Below are 21555 nucleotides of genomic sequence, written 5' to 3'. Positions count from 1 at the left end.
AAAAAAAAAAAAAAAAAAAAAAAAAAGTTAAAAAAAGTAGTTCTTCCAAACAAATACTCTTGCTAAAAGAAGTTCTGCAAATATGTATACATATACTACTTTATTCGCTGTTTTTGCTCTCATTTCTCAATTAGCTCTTGCTGCATTCCCCTAGCCCTTGAGCTTTTTGTCTCAAAGTTTTGATAATTCCTTGAACCTGAGAACATAACAGGCTTTTCTGCTTTGATTCTTAGCTCTAAATTTTGCAATTAACCTTTTGCTCAGTTCACTTCTGCCTACTGCAGGTTCTTACCTACCGTGAAGTCCATCTCATGTTGCCCCCAACACACATTGTCTTTTCCTCACATCTTTTCTTGTCAAAACTTTCCTAGTTAAGGCTGAGAATTTCTCTCTCCCTCTTTTCTCCTTTGAGAGTTTGAGAAAATTTATAGCTTGCTTTGTACAGGTACTTTATTTCTCCTACCAGGAAAGCAGTATCATAGAGTTGTTCAAAGCAGTGTTTTTCAGACCACCTGCAACAGAATAACTGGAGTCATGTTAAAATACAAAACAAAACCAAAACCTAAATCAGAGTCTCTTGAGGTAGAACACAGTAAAAAGAAGCTCCTGGCTGGGCACAGTGGCTCCCAACACCTAGGGAGGCTGAGGAGGGAAGATCTCTTAATGTCAGGAGTTTGAGACCAGCCTGAGCAACATAGCAAGACTCCATCTGTACAAACTACATACACACACACACACACACACATACACACATACACACATACACACACATATGTTAATTAGGCACAATGGCATGTACCTGTAGTCCCAGCTACTTGGGAGGCTGAGACTGCAGTGAGTTTGAGACTGCGGTAGGCTATGATCATGCCACTGTACTCTACCTTGGATGACAGAGCAAGACTCTTTCTCTAAATAAATAAAATAAAAATGAAAAGAAGCTCCCCAGTAAAGTGCACATAAAGTTGGAGACCTAGGCCAGGCGCGGTGGCACATGCCTATAATCCCAGCACTTTGGGAGGCTGAGGCAGGTGGATCATGAAGTCAGGAGTTCAAGACCAGCCTGGCAAGATGGTGAAACCCTTGTCTCTACTAAAAATACAAAAATTAGCCGGGCATGGTGGTGGGCGCCTGTAATCCTAGCTACTTGGGAGGCTGAGGCAGGAGAATCACTTGAACCTGGGAGGCAGAGGTTGCAGTGAGCCAAGATTGTACCACTGCACTCTAACCTGGGCAACAGAGCAAGACTCCATCTCAAAAAAAAAAAAAGTTGGAGACCTTTGAGTTGTATAAATGGGCCTTGAAGTCAGAATTGGGGTTGCATTTCAGTTATATCTTTCTTAAAAGATAATTTTCAGAAAAAGCCAAAATCATGACTGATACAGATAGAAAAGGAAATAATGTCAAAGATTTTATTTAACTAATTCAGTGAGGGAATCAGGCAGATGTTACAATCTGTTTTTAAGCAAATCTGAAAAAGACATATTTATACTGAGTTGTAAAATGGCTCAAAGACAATTAAAGTCAGGAATCAGATGATCTGGAAGGTGCTGTCTAAGCAATGTGGAATTTTCTTTTTCTTTTTTTTTTATTATTATTTTTTGAGGCAGAGTCTCACTCTGTTGCTCAGGCTGGAGTGGTGGCACGATCTCGGCTCACTGCAACCTCTGCCTCCTGGGTTCAAGTGATTCTCATGCCTTAGCCTCCGGAGTAGCTGGGATTACAGGCATGCACCACCATGTCCAGCTAATTTTTTTATTTTTAGTAGAGACGGGGTTTTACCATGTTGGCCAGGCTAGTCTCGAACTCCTGACCTCAGGTGATCTGCCTGCCTCAGCCTCCCAAAGTGCTGGGATTACAGGTGTGAGCCACTGCACCCAGCCAGCAATGCAGGATTTTCTATTGAAGCATAAATTTTTTGCATACCTTTTCCTAGCTATATGAGTTTGAGTGTGTTACTTAACTTCTCTGAGCCTGTTACTTTATCTGTAAAATAGTAATAAGATTTTTTTATGTTTTGTGAATTTATTGATTCTATATGTGTATATATATGCATATGCATAGTTTTTTGAGATGGGGTCTCACTCTGTTGTCCAGGCTCAAGCGATCCTCCCACCTCAGCCTCCCAAGTAGCGGGGACCACGGCCTGTGCTACCATGCCCAGCTAATTTTTATATTTTTTGTATTTTTAGTAGAGAGGGGGTTTCACCATGTTGCCCAGGCTGGTCTCAAACTCCCGGCCTCAAGTGATTTGCCTGCCTCAGCCTCCCAAAGTGCTGAGATTGTAGGCGTGAGCCACCATGCCTGACCAAATAGTGATAATAATATTTTATAATTTAAAAAAAAAACACTTTCATGGGGATAATACCTAATAGAGTTGGTGAGAATTGAATAAGTTAATGAGTGCCAAGAGTTTAGGACAGTGTAGAGCAAATTATGCTCAATAAACATTACATCATCATTGTCATCATCGTCATTGTAGTAACTATAAGTTCCTTGAGGCTCATTCTTGTTTATTAATGAATGTATATGTGCAATCAACCAAAGTGTATTAAATACCTATTTATGCTAACTTTGGATGAATAATAAAATAATTCCTGTCCTCAAGGAGTCCAGACTAGCAGAGAAAATGAGGACTTAAATAACTACACGTGATATAATACATAAAAAATAGAGGTTTTTTTAGCACAATTGACAAAATGACTGACTATGTGTAGAGTGTTCAGAATGCATACAGAAAGGCATTATAAATGTGAATTTGAGCTGAATCTTAAAAGGTGAGCAGGTAATCCCTAAGGAAGCACAATGTGGTAATAACTATTATCCCAGATCATGTTTTTCTTATTTAGTTTGTGCAAGATCCATATAATAATGAATCATTTCTAACTTAGTAGAGAGAGGGTTTCACCATGTCGCCCAGGCTGGTCTCAAACCCCTGGACTCAAGTGATTTGCCCCCCTCAGCCTCCCAAAGTGCTAGGATTATAGGCGTAAGCCACCACACCTGACCAGATAGTGATAATAAGATAATACTTACTATGCGTCAGGCACTATTCTAAAGAAACATCATTACCCTATTCTTTTTTTTTTTTTTTGAGACAGAGTTTCACTCTTGTTGCCCAGGCTGGAGTGCAATGGCGCGATCTTGGCTCACCACAACCTCTGCTCCAAGTTATTCTCCTGCCTTAGCCTCCCGAGTAGCTGGGATTACAGGCATGCGCTACCACACCCAGCTAATTTTGTATTTAGAGAGATGGGGTTTCGCAAGCTGATCTTGAACTCCTGACCTCAGGTGATCCACCCGCCTAGGACTCCCAAAGTGCTGGGATTACAGGTGTGAGCCACTGTACCCGGCCTATCCTGTTCTAGAAAAAAACCTGAGGCTTAGAGAAGCCTAGCAACTTTCCCAAAATGATACAGCCACTGAGACGCAAGACCACAATTCATTACAGGTAACCTGTTTCCAAACTGAGGAAAGATCATCTCAATTTTTCTAACAGGAGAATCAAAATCCAGAGAGACTAAGAGATCTCAAAAAAGAGATTTATTAGAACTTGGGTCTCTGGTGTTGAAGCCCAGGCAGATGGGGAGGAAGAATACCACAGAATGAGTGAGAACATGAGAAACCACGGAAGCATGGAGGAGCTGGGCCTGTCCCCTAGGAACCACAAATGTTTGGAACTCAGTATGCATTTATGGAAACAGCAGGAGAAGCTAAGGCCACTAAAGTGGTCAAGGATTATGAAAAATAAACTATGCTACACCGAATTACGTAGACTCTGCCCTGGATGAGGAAAAAATGAAGGATTTTAAGCAAGAGAATAAGGAGAACGAAGGTTTAGAAATGGGGCAGGGCAACCAGTTATGAGGCAGCCAGGACTAGTGTTATTGAGATCAAGAGTATTGAAGTCAGACAAACCACCAGTTATTATGACCTTAGGAAAGAGAACCTCTTTGAGCCAGAATCTTCTCATCTGTAAAATGAATGTAATAATAGGGCTATCATGAGGCCTAAATGAGAGTACACAGACCGTTGCGCTATATAGATCTGACATACAGTATCAGATCTAGTCAGCATTCAATAAATGATGGTGGTAACATTGTGTATGGTTATTAATGTTATGATACAAATCTATCGAGAGCTAGTTTCCATCTATTTGAAGGAAGAACATATTAGATACACTTACTGATACTCTTTTGCTTAGGTCGTTTAGAAATAAAACTAATGCTGCTTGATTTTTTCAGGTGCAGTAAATTGATCTATATCAAAAGAGCAAAGCCCCAGGAGCACAAAGAGAACTAGATTTCAGGAATGGCATGAAGAGTTCTGTTTATCAAATATTTCTTGTGTCCCTACAGTGTGTCTAATACTCTATTAAGTGGAATATATATAAAAGTTACCACACCATCTCCTTTCAAAAGGGGGCAAGAGTCTACAATAAAATTCCTTTGTTTGATTTCCTCTGTTCCTGATTCCTGGCCTCCTCTCTCATTTACAACCTCACACACACCTCTTAGGTATTTACACTACTCCTGTGGAAGTGATCTGGGTTTCCCTACTTCATTACTTCCATCTTGGACTACCTCCTTTCCTGGCTCCTCCAGCTGGATGAGTTGGATTACACGTTTTTTGATCCAAACCAGTATCTCATTGTGGTCCAAGAAACCTTGCTACTAGAGTGCCATTTCTCTCATAGCTGGCAGTAGAATTCTTCTCAGAGGAAAACATCGTGCGTCATTATATATATATGGTGTGCCTTGAAAACTTGGGTTAGTAAGAGATAGGATAAGAAGAGGGACTGTTCTATATCAGAAATTAATTTGGAATCAGTAGTGTGGCTACAGTTTACAATAATCTATTGTATATTCTAAAATAGCTATAAGAGAATAATTTGAATTTTTAGCATGAAGGCAAATATTTAAGGTGATGGACATCTTAATTACACTGACTTGATCTTTACAAAGTGTATAAAGGTATCAAATTATCACATATACCCTGAAAATATGTATATCTATTATGTATCAAGAAAAAAAAACATTTTTAAGGAGAAGAAAAAGAAATTAACTTGGGGATGTAGAAGGAGTTGGGGACAAGACAGAAGAGATGAGAAAGAGTGAAAAGAAAGGGATGGCAGAGTATCTTCATGGTATGCCTAAAATGCTTTTTTAAAATGTGTAATATTCTAAGTTACTTGTATTTCTTTAACTCCCCTTATTTCTTCCAAATTTTCAGTAGGCTTTCCACTACCCTTAAATTCCCATACCTCTGCAAGACACACACATGGCGTGAGGGGAGGTGGTGGTGAGGTAAATGAAGAAATCACAGGATGGGGCCGAGTTGCAATGCTAGATCAAAAAGGAGCAGAAAGGAGATAGCACACCTAGAGTCCAGCAAAATAGTCCATAAACTGAACCCATTAGCGGGGGCCAGAGGTAGTACTGAAATCAAATGTCTGGAAAATTGGCAGGATACTTCATGAAATACTGTATAACAGTTGTGTAATAGGGGCTTGAGTCAATATTATCTAGTTTAAAAACAAAACAGATGATCCCAACTGATATGTGGGTCATGTTTTCCTCAGAGACACTGACTATTTGGCACAATCTATAGGTTTGCCTTTCCAAAATTCTTACTGTGTCTTCCCCAAAGCTATCCACCCTTGTCTTACCCCAGGTTACCACAACAGTCTCCCTGGGATCAGCAAATAACTTCTTAAAGAATAGGTCAGGCTTTGTGGGCCAGATGGTGACAGTTACTCAACTCTACACTTAAAGCCGGGAAACAGCAATAGCCAATACATGAATGATTCAATACAAGGTTATGTTCCAATAAACCTTTATTTACAAAAACAGGCAGTGGACCTTCTGTCCTGCTCCTTCTGTTCTCCAGTTGTTGCCAAGGTACTCTTTCTAAATGTCACTCCTCTATTTAAAACTTGACTGGCTAACTGGTAGAGAAGAACCTACTTTAACTGTTACCTACTGAACTGTTACCTACTTTAACTGTTACCTAACTGAACCTACTTTAACTGCTTTAACTGTTACCTACAATCCAAAGCCTGCTGCTAGTGTACCTTCTGCTTTGCTGCTGTAGCTTGCAGAGAGATTGAGGAAACACAACTCCGATACTTTCTGATGCAATGACTAAAGTTTTGAATGGTTTCACGTCTGCCTTCCTCTCTAAACTTAAGTTGTTTATCTTCCCTTTGACTCCTGATCGCTTACGTCAAATCTTGTTTGCAGTCTTGTATACAGTGTACTTTATGTTTGGTAATTTTTCTCTTAAAGCCATTTTGGTTTGCCTTGTTGACCAATACTCACTTTTCAAATATCATGTAGCGTGAATATTCCATGTGGCAAGCCTACACGACTTAATAATTTAGTCCTCAATCATCACAATAATACTATGAGGGATTTCCTTTTATTATTCCCATTTTACAGTATACATAATTAAGACCTAAAGAGGTGCCGCCCACAGTGGCTCACACCTGTAATCCCAGCACTTTGGGAGGCCAAGGCAGTCAGATCACGAGGTCAGGAGATTGAGACCATCCTGGTAACACGGTAAAAACCCCGTCTCCACTAAAAATACAAAAAATTAGCTGGGCATGGTGGCAGGCACCTGTAATCCCAGCTACTTGGGAGGCTGAGGCAGGAGAATTGCTTGAACCCTGGAGGTGTAAGTTGCTGTGAGCCAAGATCATGCAACTGGACTCCAGACTGGGCAACGGAGCAACACTCTGTCTCAAAAAAAAAAAAAAAAAGAAAAGAAAGAAAGAAAGAAAAAAAGAAAGAGGTTAAGTAAAGTGCCAAGAAACAGAACAAGTGGCAGAGCTGATATATGAAGGTAGAAAGTCTGACTCCAGAGCGCAAGTTTGTCATTTACACTAATTTGTAGTTTCTGTAGGACCATGTCTGTTTTTGACCCCTTGAAAACTTCCTGTGTGATCCCAGCAGTCTTCTGTAGTACTCCTGCAAGTTTCATTCTGAATCTTATGTACAGCATGATTGGATCCAAGGCAATCCTGACATTTATTAAGCATAGTCACCGTGCTAAGTGCTGTTCATTTGTTACGTGATTTAACCTTCACAGACCCTAATAAGAAAGATAAGGTTATCTTCATTTTACAGACGACGAAATACAGGCACAAATAATGCATTCAAGGTCACATTAGAAGAGGAGCTAGAATTTAAACTCGTGCAGTCTGACTCCACAACTCATACTCATGGATGCACAAGTAAGTAGAAAGCCTGAAGAATTCCTCAGGCCTCATAGGATGGGTGAAGTTAAATGATTCAGGCTTTAATTATCCAGGATAGGAGATAAGGGAGTAAGTAAGTTTTAGTTATTTATTGCTGCCTAACAAATGATCACAAAACTTAGTGGTTTAAAACAACAATCGTTTATCGGTTAACAATTCTGTGGGTCAGTATTTGGGCTGGATTTAGCTGGGAGGTTCTTCTGCTGGTTTCACCTGAGCTCACTCATGTGGTCACAGTCACCTGGAAGGTTGGTGGGGTCTTGATGGTCCAAATAACCTCTCTGATGATCAAGACCAGTTCACAGATGTCTAACCTGTGCAGTGGCATAGAGCACTCACTTGGAAGGGTTTATTATTCTGTTGTTGCCATTTAAAAATTATTAATAATTATGGTACAAGAGATCTCACTGGGCCTCGCAAGTTGGTGCTGGAAGTCAGTTGGGCATCTTTCTCCATGTAGACTCTTATCCTCAAAGAAGCTAGCCAGCCAGGCATGGTGTAATCCCAACACCTTGGGAGACCAAGGTAGGAGGATCACTTGAGCCCAGAAGTTAGTGACCAGCCTGGGAAACAGTGAGATTCCATCTCTACCAAAAAAAAAAATGTAATTAGCCAGGTGTGATGGCATGCACTTGTAGTCCCAACTACTTGGGAAGCTGAGGTGGGAGGATTGCTTGAGCCACAGATGTTGAGGCTGCAGTGAGCCATGATGGCACCAATGCACTCCAACCTGGGTGACAGAGTGAGACCTTGTATCAGAAAAAAGGGGTGTGCTTAGCCCAAGTTTCTTCACATGATGACAGGAACTTTCCAAGAGACTGAGAGCAAGGCTTCTTAAGGTCCAGGCTCAAAATTCCCATATCATTCTTTTTATGCATTTTTTGGTCAAAACAAGTCATAGGCCAACACGGACACAATGAAGTAGAGATCTGGAGTCCATCTCTTAATGAGAAAAACAGAAAAGTCACATTGCACAGGGGCATATATAAAGGGATGGGACAAGATTATGACTATTTATTGCAATCTACCACAGAAGACATACGTGGTTAAGGTAAAAGGAAATAATTTCAGTTTGGGACATGTTGTAGTTGAGGTCTCTCCTGTGGTAAATTCATGCAAAGGTATCCAGTATTTGGATAACATATATGGGTCTAGAACATAGAAGAGAATCCTGGTTGGACATACGAATTTCAGAATTGTCAATATGCAGGTAACAGGTTTCTGAATAAATAGATCGGTACTCCCGATAACACTGCATTACATTAAGGTGAAGGCTAACAAAGAGATAGAGTCAATCCCTTGGGACACCCAAATATCTGAGTGGACTCTTATTTACATACAGCCCAATCTCCCTCTCTGCCTGTGGTCTTATCCACTTTCTGCAGCCAGCTCAAGGTCAGTACTTCTGGGGGAAGTACGGCCTGCTCTGATACATCCAGATATGGCTACTTACAGTCTGATGACCCATAACATAAAAGAAAGATACTCAATCCCCACTTTCAACCCAATATGCAAAGTTAGAACAGAAACAGAATTAACCACAATAAAACTTCCATTTGAAAATAAAAGAATGGAAACCTGAAAACAATCAGTAGTCCTTAATTGCCTGTTGGTTTGTTTGTTTTCTTTCCAAGCAGAAATCTCTCCACTGGCCATGAAATAAATTCCTTGATTAACCTCATCTGGGCCCCTGGGTTTACCCCTCTGGGAGGTTCTTCCTTGTGCGTTATTCTTCAGGTTAAAAATTGAAGTGGATGTTGGAGAATATGTTTTCCTAGAGACTGCCTTAGGATATGAACAATGACTGGCATTTCCAAGTCAGATTTGTGGTTTCTTTAGCAATAGAATTTCTTAAAAAACTTAGTACAAGGCCGGGTGTGGTGACTCACGCCTGTAATCCCAGCACTTTGGGAGGCCGAGGTGGGCAGATCACCTGAGGTCAGGAGTTCAAGATCAGCCTGTCCAACATGGGGAAACCCTGTCTCTACTAAAAATACAAAAAGTAGCTGGGCATGGTGGCACTCACCTAGAATCCCAGCTACTTGGGAGGCTGAGGCACAAGACTCGCTTGAACCCAGGAGACAGAAATTGCAGTGAGCCAAGGTAGCGCCACTGCACTCTAACCTGGGCAACAGAGCAAGACTCCATCTCAAAAACAAACAAGCAAAAATGTAGTACAGTAGTCCCCACTTATTGGCCTAGGATATGTCTGTCCCAAGACACTCAGTGGATGCCTGAAACCACAATGGTACTGAACTCCATTGCCATCGATCAGAACATGTTTAGATGTTCATGTCTGTCACCCACAAATTTAATGCCTTTTTCATTATAACAAGACACTAATCACACATTGTGGCTGTAACTTTTGCAAGTTGAGGTGCCACAACAAAACTAACATGAATTTTTTTCCTTCTTCACAATTTCATGGACAGAAGATTCATTCTTACTGTAGATCTTTCTTAATAGTCTCAGCATACAATTTTTTTCTTTCTTTATTAAATTGAGAACTTTTGCCTTTTTATTAAAAGGAAGCACTTTATGGCTTCTCTGTGATATCTGAATAGCCAGCATCACTAATCTTGTGCTTTGGGGCTATTATTAAGTAAAATAATGAACACAAGCACTGCCGTACTAAAACAGAGGATCATAACTGGGAGAGCTACTAAATGACAAATAGTTGGGTAGCATATACAGCATGGACATGCTGTACGAAGGCAGGATTCACCTTCCAGGAGGGATGGCTGTGATAGCATAAGATTTCATCATGCTACTTACAAGGGTGTACAATTAAAAACTTATGAATTGTCTATTTCTGTAACTTTTCATTTAATATTTTTGGAAATCATGAAAAATGAAACCATGGGGGGACTTGTAGGCTTCTCTGCCATTTGTCACCCATCCATTACATGTACCAGTGATAGGGAGAGGAGGCAGGGAAATTCTGGGCAGAAGAGGGCAGGTCCCTGGTGAGGGTCCTACCCCCAAGCCTGGAACCATGGCCCAAAGAGGGAACGTGCATTCCTGTTTTCCTACTCAAATGCTGCCTTTTCAAAACTACCCATGGCCTGCCCCACCCCATCCCATACCCATAAAAACCCCAGGCTCCACCAGCAGAGAGAAGAGAAAAGAAGAAGCAGCTGGACATCAGAGAGAAGCAGCTTGACTTCAAAGGGACAGCTTGATGGTGTGGCTTTGGAGAGGAGTCTGACAGGGAATGGCTGGACTCCAGGGGAAGATCAACTTCCCATTCCATCCCTTTTCCAGCTCCCCTTCCCTCTAAGAGCCACTTTCATTGGCAATAAAATTCTCTGCATTCACCACCCTTCAATTCGTTCATGCAACCTGATTTTTCCTGGATGCGAAACAAGAGCTTGGGTGCCAAAGGTGCGGACCCTAAAGGCTGTCACATTGACCCTCTGCCCTTGCTTGTGGAGAGCAACCACCTCATGCAAAAAGGCAGAGGGCCCACTAAGCTGTTTAACACTTAAGCCGTCCTCAGACAGCACAGCTAAAAGAGCACTGTAACACACACCCTCTGGGGTTTCAAGTACTGCCCACTAGACACTGCCACGGGGCCTGCACAGAGTTTTGCTCCTGCCAGCACCCAAAAGCACTCACCCCAGCTCCTACACCTGCTCACCTGCATGCTCCCTCTCATGAGGGGCTGAGCATAATGGGTTCAAGTGAGTGGAGTTTACTCCTGCTAGTGGAGAAGTGGCTGGCTAGCCCCAGTGCCCACACTCCAGGTCCTACCCACGAAGCAGTCAGGGAAAATTTCCTGCTTCACCAGGAACTACAATCCAGGTTATTTTTCAATCTACCTCTTAAATTTGCTCATTCTCTAGTTCCTATCATCTACCCATTCATCTTTTCATTGTTTTAATGGTGGCTATTTTTAAATAATCTTAAAAATAAGTGAGGGCAACTCCCTTAATCTGATCTTTGCTGCAAGGCTAGATCTTTGGCTGAAGAATCTTAATGAGAGGACTTGAAGAAAGTCTCTGAACAACATTCCAATATCCTGTTTGGACTACAGAAATAATTGAACTTTCCAATACTGTGAGACCCCAATATTCTATAAATTCTTCCAAAACCAGGCATGATCGGGCACATTCTGGGTGGTGTGGCCATAGGGTGCACATTCTTTACTTTCTTCCATCCTGCTTGCAAACCCATTATTTCTTATGTGAGCTCATTACTTTCTTGAAAAACCTTGCTAAATGCAGCAAAGAGAAACCATTATACATCTATATTCCAGTCCTTTCCAAATGCCTCCCCTAGAATTCCACTACAGAAGAACATGATCAGCCTTCCAAGTTAAATAGGTAAAAATTTTACCAAATGTTTTATCACAGCATAACAAGGATCAACAGTTTCCCAGCCTGAGAGGTCTGTTTCCTCACTGCCAATTTTCTGACTGTTTAGGCAGTATTGTTTTTGGATTTTAGAACTTTTCCATTTCCAAGTATCAATTTCTGTATTAGAGTAAAGGCTAAGAGATCCCAGAATCCAGTGACATAAAAGAATAGACGTTTCTCTTCCTCTCACCTAATAGCCAGGCCTAGACTAGAAGAGCAGTTCTGTTCTAGGTTTGCCTTTCCAACATTCAGGTCATAGAGGATCCAGGTTCCTTCCATCTTGTTGTTCCACCCTCTTGGAGGATGTCTTCCTCATCTTCATCATCATAGCTGGTCACAGACATGTCCATGAAAGAGAAAGAAAGCAGTCCAAGGCAAGCCATCTTCCTTTAACAAAGTAAGGCAAAAGTTGTATTCATTGCTCCTAGTTATATTTCACTGGCAAGCACCTACTCACAAAACCACTCCTCACTGCAGAGAAGGATAAGAAATGTAGTTGCCAGCTTAGTGAACACATGACCAGCAAGAAGGGGAGAACAGTTTTCAGGGGACAACTATTAATCTGCCACAAAAAGTAAAAAGGAAAGATACTCATGGCTAAGAATCCTTAGAAATGCAAAGACCAAAAGGGGATAAATAAGTTTATTAGAAGAAAAGAAAGTGAGAGCCTGAAAAAACACATATGGCAAAATCTAGCTGGTGGGTACCCAAGTTTCCATTTTATGATTTCAAGTACTTTTCTGAATGTATTTTATAAATAAAAGTTTTATTTGTTTATTTTTTAAGAGACAGGATCTCTGTCACCCAAGCTAGGGTACAGTGGAACTACCATAGCTCACTGCAGCCTCGAACTCCTGGGCTCAAATGATTCTCCCACCTCAGCCTCCTGAGTAGCTGGGACTACAGGGATGTCCCACCATGCCTAGATATAATTTTTTTTTTTTTTTTTTTGAGACAGTTTCGGTCTTTTTGCCCAGGCTGGAGTGCAATGGCACAATCTTGGTTTACCGCAACCTCCGCCTCCCAGGTTCAAGCGATTCTCCTGCCTCACCTCCCGAATAGCTGGGATTACAGGCATGCGCCACCACCCCGGCTAATTTTGTATTTTTAGTAGAGACCAGGTTTCTCCATGTTGGTCAGGCTGGTCTTGAACTCCCTACCTCAGGTGATCCACCTGCTTCGGCCTCCCAAAGTGCTGGGATTACAGGCATGAGCCACCACACCGGCACCTAGATATAATTTTTTAAAATTGTATTGTAGAGATGGGATCTCACTATGTTACCTAGGCTGGTCTTGAACTCCGGGCCTTAAGCAATCCTTCTGCCTCTGCCCCCGCCAAAGTGTTGGGATTACAGGTGTGAGCCACTGTGTTCAGTCAACAGTTTTGTTTTGTTTTTATAATTTTTAGAAAAGTAGATAGAAAAAAAAAGACCTAAGAAGACTATCAAGATAGAACAAGAGTGGTATGAGGAGAATCAGAGAAAATGGTATACTGTGTCAATGTCAACATGCTTGTCTAAAAGAAAAGAAAAAAGTCAACAGAACAAAAAAACGTCAAAAAAAGAAGGTTTTATTCAGTTGGCTAAGAGAAGACAAGAAAGATAAGAAAAGGAAATATTCTTGCTTTCAGATGTCTTATTGTGGAAAGAAAAAAAATAATAAAATAATAATTTTTTAAAAAAGGCAATATTCTTTGGACTTGAAAATACAGATGTTATTAGAGAATAATTATGGTAGAAGTTACATTTCAGTTAATTGGGAAATGAAAGAACAAGGAAAAACGAGACAGCAAATGTAGCCTGGTCTTTTCTCAGAACACTGACTTAAGAACAGAAAGAAACAGACAGTTAAGATGACAACTAGCAATGACTGATTCCATTTGTGTGAGTGCCACTCTCAGGGGGCTGAGCTGGGGTAGCAGTAGTAGGTTGTAAGGTCAGAGAAGGAACTCTTCCTCTTTGCCCTCTGAAGGTTTGCTGAAAACTGAACTGACAACAGGCAGATTAATAGGAGAAAAAGGTATACACAGTTTATTTAACCAGCTGGGGAATGGAGGTGGGGGAAATCACAGGAGTGTGGTTACCCAATAACTCAGTGAAGTCCAGATGCTTATATACCTTTCTTTCTAGGGGAGGAGGCGATAGGGAGTGGGGGTGTAGTGGAAATGAATGAGGTCAAAAAATAATGGCCTGGAATAAAGTTCCTCTGAACTCTGGGAGAGGTGGCCAGAAGGTAAGGGGCAGAACTTCACTGTGTACAAAGGTTGTCTTATTGTACAGATAAATTCTGCCAGAAAACCTCTTGGAGTTGCCCTCAGAAGGATAAATGAAAAGTCTGTCTGGGCATGGCAAAGATGCCCAGTCTCTTTTTTTAATCTAGTGGTAATCTTTCCTGGTTATTTTTTAATTTTTTTTTTTTCTTTGAGACGGAGTTTTACTCTTTGTTGCCCAAGCTGGAGTGCATTGGCCCCATCTTGGCTCACCAACACCTCCACCTCCTGGGTTCAAGTGGTTCTCCTGCCTCAGCCTCCCAAGTACCTTGGATTACAGGCATGTGCCACCATGCCTGGCTAATTTTGTATTTTTAATGGAGATGGGGTTTCTCCATGTTGGTCAGGCTGGTCTCGAACTCCCGACCCCAGATGATCCATCCGCATTGGCCTCCCAAAGTGCTGGGATTACAGGCATGAGCCATGGAGCCCAGCCTCTTTCCTGGTTATTTGATAAAATTCCTGGGGAGGGGGTCTTAAGACTATTGCATTTCTTTTGTAAAGAAACTTCGCTAGTCAGATAAGGAAATTTCAGAGACAGAATCCCTCCCTGTGCTTCAGAAAGAAAGAGGATCCCAGAGACAAAGGGCAGGGAAAGGTCAGAGAGAGACCTTGGTTCTGAGTCTTATTTCCGAAGCCTTTCAATTTTCTTTAATTCAAAGGACTAGGCATGCCAAAGTACCACATTTCAGGGCATTGTTTTCTAAGCCCCAACAGAGTCCAAAAGACTATGGTTGTCCACAGGTCTTCTACTGCCCAGCATACATATAGTGCACATCTTGGCTGGATACAGTGGCTCATACCTGTAATCTAGACCTTTGGGAGGCCGAGGTGGGAGGATCCCTTGAGGCCAGGAGTTTGAGACCAGCCTGGGCAACGTGGTGAGACCCTGTCTCTACAAAAACAATTTTGTTAAAAGATTAGCCAGGCTGGGCAACATGGTGAGACCATGTCTCTACAAAAGAATAAAATAAAATAAAATATTAGCGAAGCATGGTGGCATGCACATGTAGTCACAGCTACTCAGAGGGCTGAGGTGGGAGGATCACTTGAGCCCAGGAGTTCAAGGCTGCAGTGAGCTATAATCATGCTACTGCACTCCAGCCTGGGTGAGAGAGAAGAAGAACCGACTCAAAAAAGAAAAGAAATGCATCTTGAACAGCTGGAAAAACAAGAGTGCTCTGTATCTTAGGTTGGAAAAGTTTCCCCAAAGTTCGGAACTTCTCTTGAATGTGTTGGTTAAAACTTAGAATAATGAGATCTTGGGGCCTCAGAATAATGAGATCTTGGGGCCTCTATCTCCACTCTCACAGTCAGTAACTGCCACTTCTGCATGAGATAGATAGCTTGTTCCCTGGAGAGTCAGGGGTCCAAACTGGGTGTAGAGATGAAGAAGGACCAGAAAACACCTTAGCCACAGCTGGAGTTTGGGCAAAGCCCTACCCTTTCAGAACATCAACTGAGGTGGAAGGGGTCAATAAACCAATACATCTGGAGAAGCATATGAATCAGCAATAGTAAATCTTATAAACTTCAGGCACCTTTGTTTGGCAGACTAAACTGGAATATTCAACTGTCCCTTCCCCCACCTTCCATTCCAAACTTACATAAGAAGAGACTCAGAGTCAACAAATTCTAAAGTTGGCTCTATTTCTTCAAAGTGGTAGAGAAAGCAAGAATCTCTTGTTCTTATATAATCAAGCCAAAATTCCTTTAAGAAAAAATATTATTTCAGCCGGGCGCAGTGGCTCAAGCCTGTAATCCCAGCACTTTGGGAGGCCGAGACGGGTGGATCACGGGGTCAGGAGATCGAGACCATCCTGGCTAACCCAGTGAAACCCCGTCTCTACTAAAAAAATACAAAAAAAACTAGCCGGGCGAGGTGTCGGGCGCCTGTAGTCCCAGCTACTCGTGTGAGGCTGAGGCAGGAGAATGACCTGAACCCGGGAGGCGGAGCTTGCAGTGAGCTGAGATCCAGCCACTGCACTCCAGCTTGGGCGACAGAGCGAGACTCCGTTTCAAAAAAAAAAAAAAGAAAAGAAAAGAAAAAATATTATTTCACAGAGAAAGGATTAGATTTTGTTGTCTCTGAGGAAATTGAATGCCTTTTATTAAAACGAATGCTTACATTCTAAGTGACATAGCTCACTTCTCACATTGGTAGAATTCAACCACCATTGGCAGATTCACCGTCAACCTTATTCATAAGGCTTGAGCTCACAGTCCTCTGAAACCCCCAGTTACTGATGTACTCACTCAGATGAAATCTTAGGCATTGTGATACAGAAGAATAAACCAAGGAATGAAACGTCTACGTCTTTTGGTGGGAAGTGCTTGAATATTTCTGAAGGAGGTAGACAAGGCCACCAGACTGAGGTTTGGAAGAAAGAAATGCAAGGATGAGAGAAGGCATCAGGGGAGTAAAGAGAATGTTCTCCTTGTGAGGCCTAAGTCTGGAAGATCCCCCTGTTGAGTGGTTCCTCAACCCTTTTAGAAAGATCAGTGGAGAGCCACCTAGTGGTAGCTGACAGGGAAGGTTGGCCAAGGTAGGACAAACTTAATATGCCCTATTTATTTGCAAGCTTTATCAGAGAAAGGATCTGTTCCTGTTAGGATCTGTTCCTGTTAGTTTTCAACCCAGCTCTCAGACTCTCTTTGGGTCAGTATATTATAGAGGTATCCAGCATGCACAGGAGAGTGTCATTCTAGGGCAAGTCTGTGTCAATATATGACTTCTGAGTCATTGGGAGGGCCATGCTTCCTCCAATGCTGACAGGAACATCCATATAATTCACCAAGAAAAGGCTGCCTGGCTACATGTTCAGAATGATCACCTCTCAACATCTGAAATATAACTTTGCTCTGTGCTCAGTAGAAGGCTTCAGTTCCATGACATAGTCCAACTACATAAAAATAGAATCGGAGTGGAAAGGCACTCTGGCGAAGAGGTAAAAGGTGTGGTTAAAGACTGGAGTGCCATTTTAATGTGGCTGGGCTGTCTGACAGTTTAAAGGAGCTTTGCGGAGCCAGACTGACTGAGGAGGGGTTTTATGGATTTTGCTTTTATTTTTTAATGGGAAAGACTTGAGCTTGTTTTATAGGTTAAGGGTAAAGACACAGTGAGACAGTCAGTGGTTCAAGATTCAAGAAAGGATAATTGATGTAGGAAACTGACCATAAAAGGGTTTGTTTAGATTATTAGCATCTTTTCAGAAAGGGAAATTAGAGATTCTTCTACATTTCTAAGTTAAGACACAGTTATTCCACAGTTCCATATGCAAATATTAATCCAGTATTACAAAGTGTGAAGACTTTCTCAGGTTCATTTAGGTTATCTTTCAACTTACCCCAAACAAATATAATCAGTAAAGAGCCCACTGGAGTGATGGCTTAGAGAAGATGGGAATCTGAAGTTTGCAAAATAGCTAAGACACTTGAGATTTATATCAAAAAAGTCTGTCAGTAAATTAACAAACCTGTTTTGTTAGCAAATTGAGAAGGTATTCATGAAGATTCACAAAGTCAACCCTTTTCATCAGCCTAATGTTGATGAAAGATGAACAGGATATGGAAATGCTGAAAAGAAACCAGGTTAAGAGGCATAGCTAGAGCTATCTACTGTTGTAAAGTGTTATTGGTTATTTGCACAAAACTTCCAAGAGAAAATAATATTAACCTTTAGGTAGCATATCCGTAATTTTCATTGTGCTGTCTCCTCCTTCTTACTGTGAAATGTGTTTTGTTAAATACATTCCCCTAAACAACATCACTGTATTCCTGAAGTCACTAGATGGCCATGGTACATCCACAGGAAGTTAAGTCAAACCACCAGCAGTGTTCATTTAACACGGTAAAACCTCTATTTCCTCACCTACAAAAGGGAGATAATAATAGTACTTAAGACCATAGGATGGTTGTGAGAGGTGGTTGAGAAAGTACGTACATGCTTACTAAATGGTAGGCAGCATGTGTTCTTATGCATATGATTTTCACAGGTTTGTCACGCTTTTTCTTCATATAAAGTTAAGGAATAATGAATACATAAAAAAATGAAGAGACACAATTTGTGTGTTTCTATCAAAAACAAAAAGCTCTGTGGCAGCAGAAAAGAATTTGAGAAAAAACGGCAATGTACACAATGAAGGAGAAAATAAAAACTTAATGAGGATGCCAGACACAGGCTTTTTGGGGAGGGAGGACTCAGCTGAGGAGAAAATTAGTTGAGTAGATTTCAAAGATAAGCAATGTTTAGTGCAGAAACATAATTGCCTTTACTTTACTTATAGGTCAAAAACTGAAAAAACGGTCATGTGAAAATTAAAGAAGCTGCTATTATTGTGGTTGTCATTAATAAACATTATAATGTGGTATGAATGATGCTTCCCATGATAGTCTGGGAATGATATTTTCATGTTTTGTTAAATTTGGAACTGATGAGGCATTTGGGGTGTACAAGGCTAGGGCAAGGGATTTATAAACATGTCTGAAAAGACATATCTGGGATAAATCAACATAAAGTGAAAAAGAGAAAGAATAAAATTGTGGTGTCCTAGTAATTTCACTAAATTCATCTTAAACAAGGGCTTGAGTCAATCTATCGATCTATCTATCGAGAGAATCCTTTTGAATGTACTGGGAGAAAAGCAAGAAAAGGAAAAGCAATCCTTGACTGAAATAAAAAATCCACTTAAAAAATGATTTTCCTCCTATTTAATTTTATAAATGAAAAATCAGACATAGTAAATAATATTTCTATCTTGTTTTATTTAATATATAGCACAGTAGCTGGTATAAATATATAATTTTTTCTTTTATTATTTTATTTTATTTATTTATTTTTTTTGAGACGGAGTCTCGCTCTGTGGCCCAGACTGGAGTGCAGTGGCGCGATCTAGGCTCACTGCAACCTTCGCCTCCCAGGTTCACACCATTCTCCTGCCTCAGCCTCCTAAATAGCTGGGACTACAGGCGCCTGCCACCATGCCCAGCTAATTTTTTGTATTTTTAGTGGAGACGGGGTTTCACCGTGTTAGCCAGGATGGTCTTGATCTCCTGACCTCGTGATCCGCCCGCCTCGGCCTCCCAAAGTGCTGGGATTACAGGCGTAAGCCACCAAGCCCAGCTGTTTTTGTTTTTTGTTTTTTGTTTTTAAGACAGAGTCTTGCTGTGTTACCCAGGCTGGAGGAGAGTGGCACCATCTCTGATCATGGCAACCTCCGCTTCCCGGGTTCAAGTGATTCTCATGCCTCAGCCACCCTAGTAGCTGGGACTACAGGCATGCAGTACCAGGTGCAGCTAATTTTTGTATTTTTAGTAGACACAGGGTTTCACTATGTTGGCCAGCTGGTCTTGAACTCCTGGCCTCAAGTGATGCCTGCCTCAGCCTCACAAAGTGCTGGGATTACAGACATGAGCCACTGCACCCAGCCTACAATAAATAGTTTTAATGATAATGTAGAAGATACAAGTGTGGGCTATAGAGTCAGGTTGACTATGATTAAATCCTGACTCTACCAATTCCTGGCTTTGTAACCCAGAGCAAATGATATCATCTCTCTGTACCTCAGTGTCCTCATTTGTCAAACGGGTATCAGAAGTGTCTATTAGTTAATCCGTGTTTGGAGTACCTGGCATATAATAAGTACACAATGAATGCTCATTATGGTAAGTATTAAATAGTTGCCTAAGCCTTCAAGGACTAGCATTCAAAGAGTCCTAGGTAGTGGCTTCATCCAGGAAAAGGTTGTGACTCAAATACATATTAGTATATTTAAAAAGGAAAAAAAAATCTATACTAAGATTATTTGGGTTGTACTGGGACAATTTTTATTACCCATCCTGCCCAGTCTTCCAGATGATCTTTAACAGTAAAGTGTATAACCATCACTCCTGGTGGTCACATGGTCCCAGTTCTGTCTCTGACCCAGACTAAGAAATTCCTTCCAGTTTTATCCTACCTTGTCATGGACAGGCATGATGCTGACCAAAGTGGTGTCCCTGGTTGTTGCATAAAAGCGTTCTTTTTTATCTATACTTTTCTGCCCTTATTAAGATTGACGATGGTTGAACTCTGGTGGGAAGGGGCCTAGCTGCCAGGATCCTTAGCAGCCCACACTCCCAGGCAGCCCATAAAAGAACAGGTTGAATGACTTTTCTCCAGGAGGCCCTGTCAAGAGGCATGCAGTTTACACAGTCAGGCTCATTGTTAAGTCACTGCTTGGGTGTTAACTGTTATTACCTTACCACTGTACCCCCAGTGCCTAGCTTAGTGTGCAGCATATAATAGATATGAACTGAACTAAAATGAATTGAAAGCCTGCCTACATTCCTATTTACTTAAATCCTCAGAAGCCTCTCAGATCATCCATTATCATCCTAATTCCTATCTCTATAGTTGCGCCAATCTGACCCAAGCTCTGCTCCACACCACCCTTCAAAGCCTTTCACAACACCTTTTGGGCCTCCTGACATATAACCTGCAAATTTTCCCTCTATCTTAAGCTTCTCTTTGAATGTCTTCTTCACTTCCCTTCTTAAGCTGAAGGCTTGCTCTCTCACACTTCCCCAGTATGTCTCTCAAATAGAAGCCTTTTGTTTCTCACTCCCACAGGTGGTGGGGAGGGCATCCCTCTTTCTCTCTGTTGCTGCTTCCACACCACTCTCCTCCTTCTTTCAAAACTCCAGTTCCTTTGAAGTTCTTGCCATGTAGTTGTATCATCTTGTATCAGTCAGTATCTGTATCCCCAATAGCATACAGATGGCACACTTGTATTAGGTCAATTTGAGGATGAGTTATAAAGGGGTTATTTACAAAGCTGTGAATGTGGTAGGGAAAGCACAAGGGATGGTGCAGTAACCTAGGGCTAGTAACAGTGGAGCTGGTACCACCCCCTAGATCTGAAGGAACAAAGAAAGGAAATGCGGAGACCCAGAAGAAAATATATGTATAGAAAAGGCCATATCAAAAATAGCAGAAATCTTCAGTTCCGGAACACAGCCTTCCCTCCATCAGATCTTCTGCTGAAGATCCTCACTGGCCAAACTCAACCAGAATCAGAGGGCAAGGAAACCTGTTGATTTAGTCCCTAAGTCTCAGCTAACATGGAACTGAGTGAAGTGGGAAAGCATGGAGAATGAATCTGGAGAGACAGATGGAAGATATCCAGCTCATACCCAATGATCTTTTTCATTGCTACCATTCTCCAATTTTTTACTCTTTGAACACATGAGCTCCTAGCTAATTATTTTTCTCTCTACCCTCAGTGATTTCAGGATCCAGTGATATTTTTCATCCATTCCCAGTGATACTCTAAATACCACTACCGGTGATAACACAACATTCACTTCAAGCATTCCACTCTCTGACCACCATTTCCTATGTCTATAGTTCACTTACTCTAGTTCTTTTACTGCAATTTTTCAATCTTCTGGGGGCCTCCAATCCACAGATCTTACTACCATGCTACTATTCATCCACTCCCCCACCCCCACCCTCCTGTCTTCATTTTCCACTAGGATTACATGAAATTCCACAGACCTCACTCCCTTGAAGAGCGTCTCCTCTCTCCTTTGTATTCATCCATCAATACTCCAACTCTAGTCAACTGTCGTGGTATGTTTTGTGCTACTATAACAGAATACCTGAAACTGGGTAATTTATAATGAACAGA

The 21555-nt window shown here is 41.4% G+C and overlaps 1 protein-coding gene across 13 annotated transcripts in view; it reads right to left on the bottom strand.

The window, feature by feature from the left end:
• TLCD4 (TLC domain containing 4) overlaps positions 1-20023 on the bottom strand; it is a 113410-nt gene extending 93387 nt beyond the window's left edge. For 8 of the 13 annotated variants that reach the window (XM_017879799.1, XM_017879804.1, XM_017879800.1 and 5 more), the window contains exons 1-2: positions 19843-20023; positions 293-512 (exon numbers count right to left, since the gene is read on the bottom strand). The gene's annotated coding sequence lies outside the window, so the exon portion shown is untranslated. The remainder of the gene's footprint in view (positions 1-292; positions 513-19842) is intronic. The other 5 variants (XM_017879811.1, XM_017879813.1, XM_017879817.1 and 2 more) reach the window with 2 other exon arrangements.
• Between the last annotated feature and the right edge of the window lie 1532 nt (positions 20024-21555).

The sequence above is a fragment of the Rhinopithecus bieti genome, unplaced genomic scaffold, assembly GCF_001698545.2.
Source record: "Rhinopithecus bieti isolate Rb0 unplaced genomic scaffold, ASM169854v2 scaffold_11919, whole genome shotgun sequence".
Taxonomy (NCBI): Eukaryota; Metazoa; Chordata; class Mammalia; order Primates; family Cercopithecidae; genus Rhinopithecus; species Rhinopithecus bieti.
Note: the sequence above shows the minus strand (reverse complement) of the source record. Positions and strands in the feature narration are given on the sequence as shown.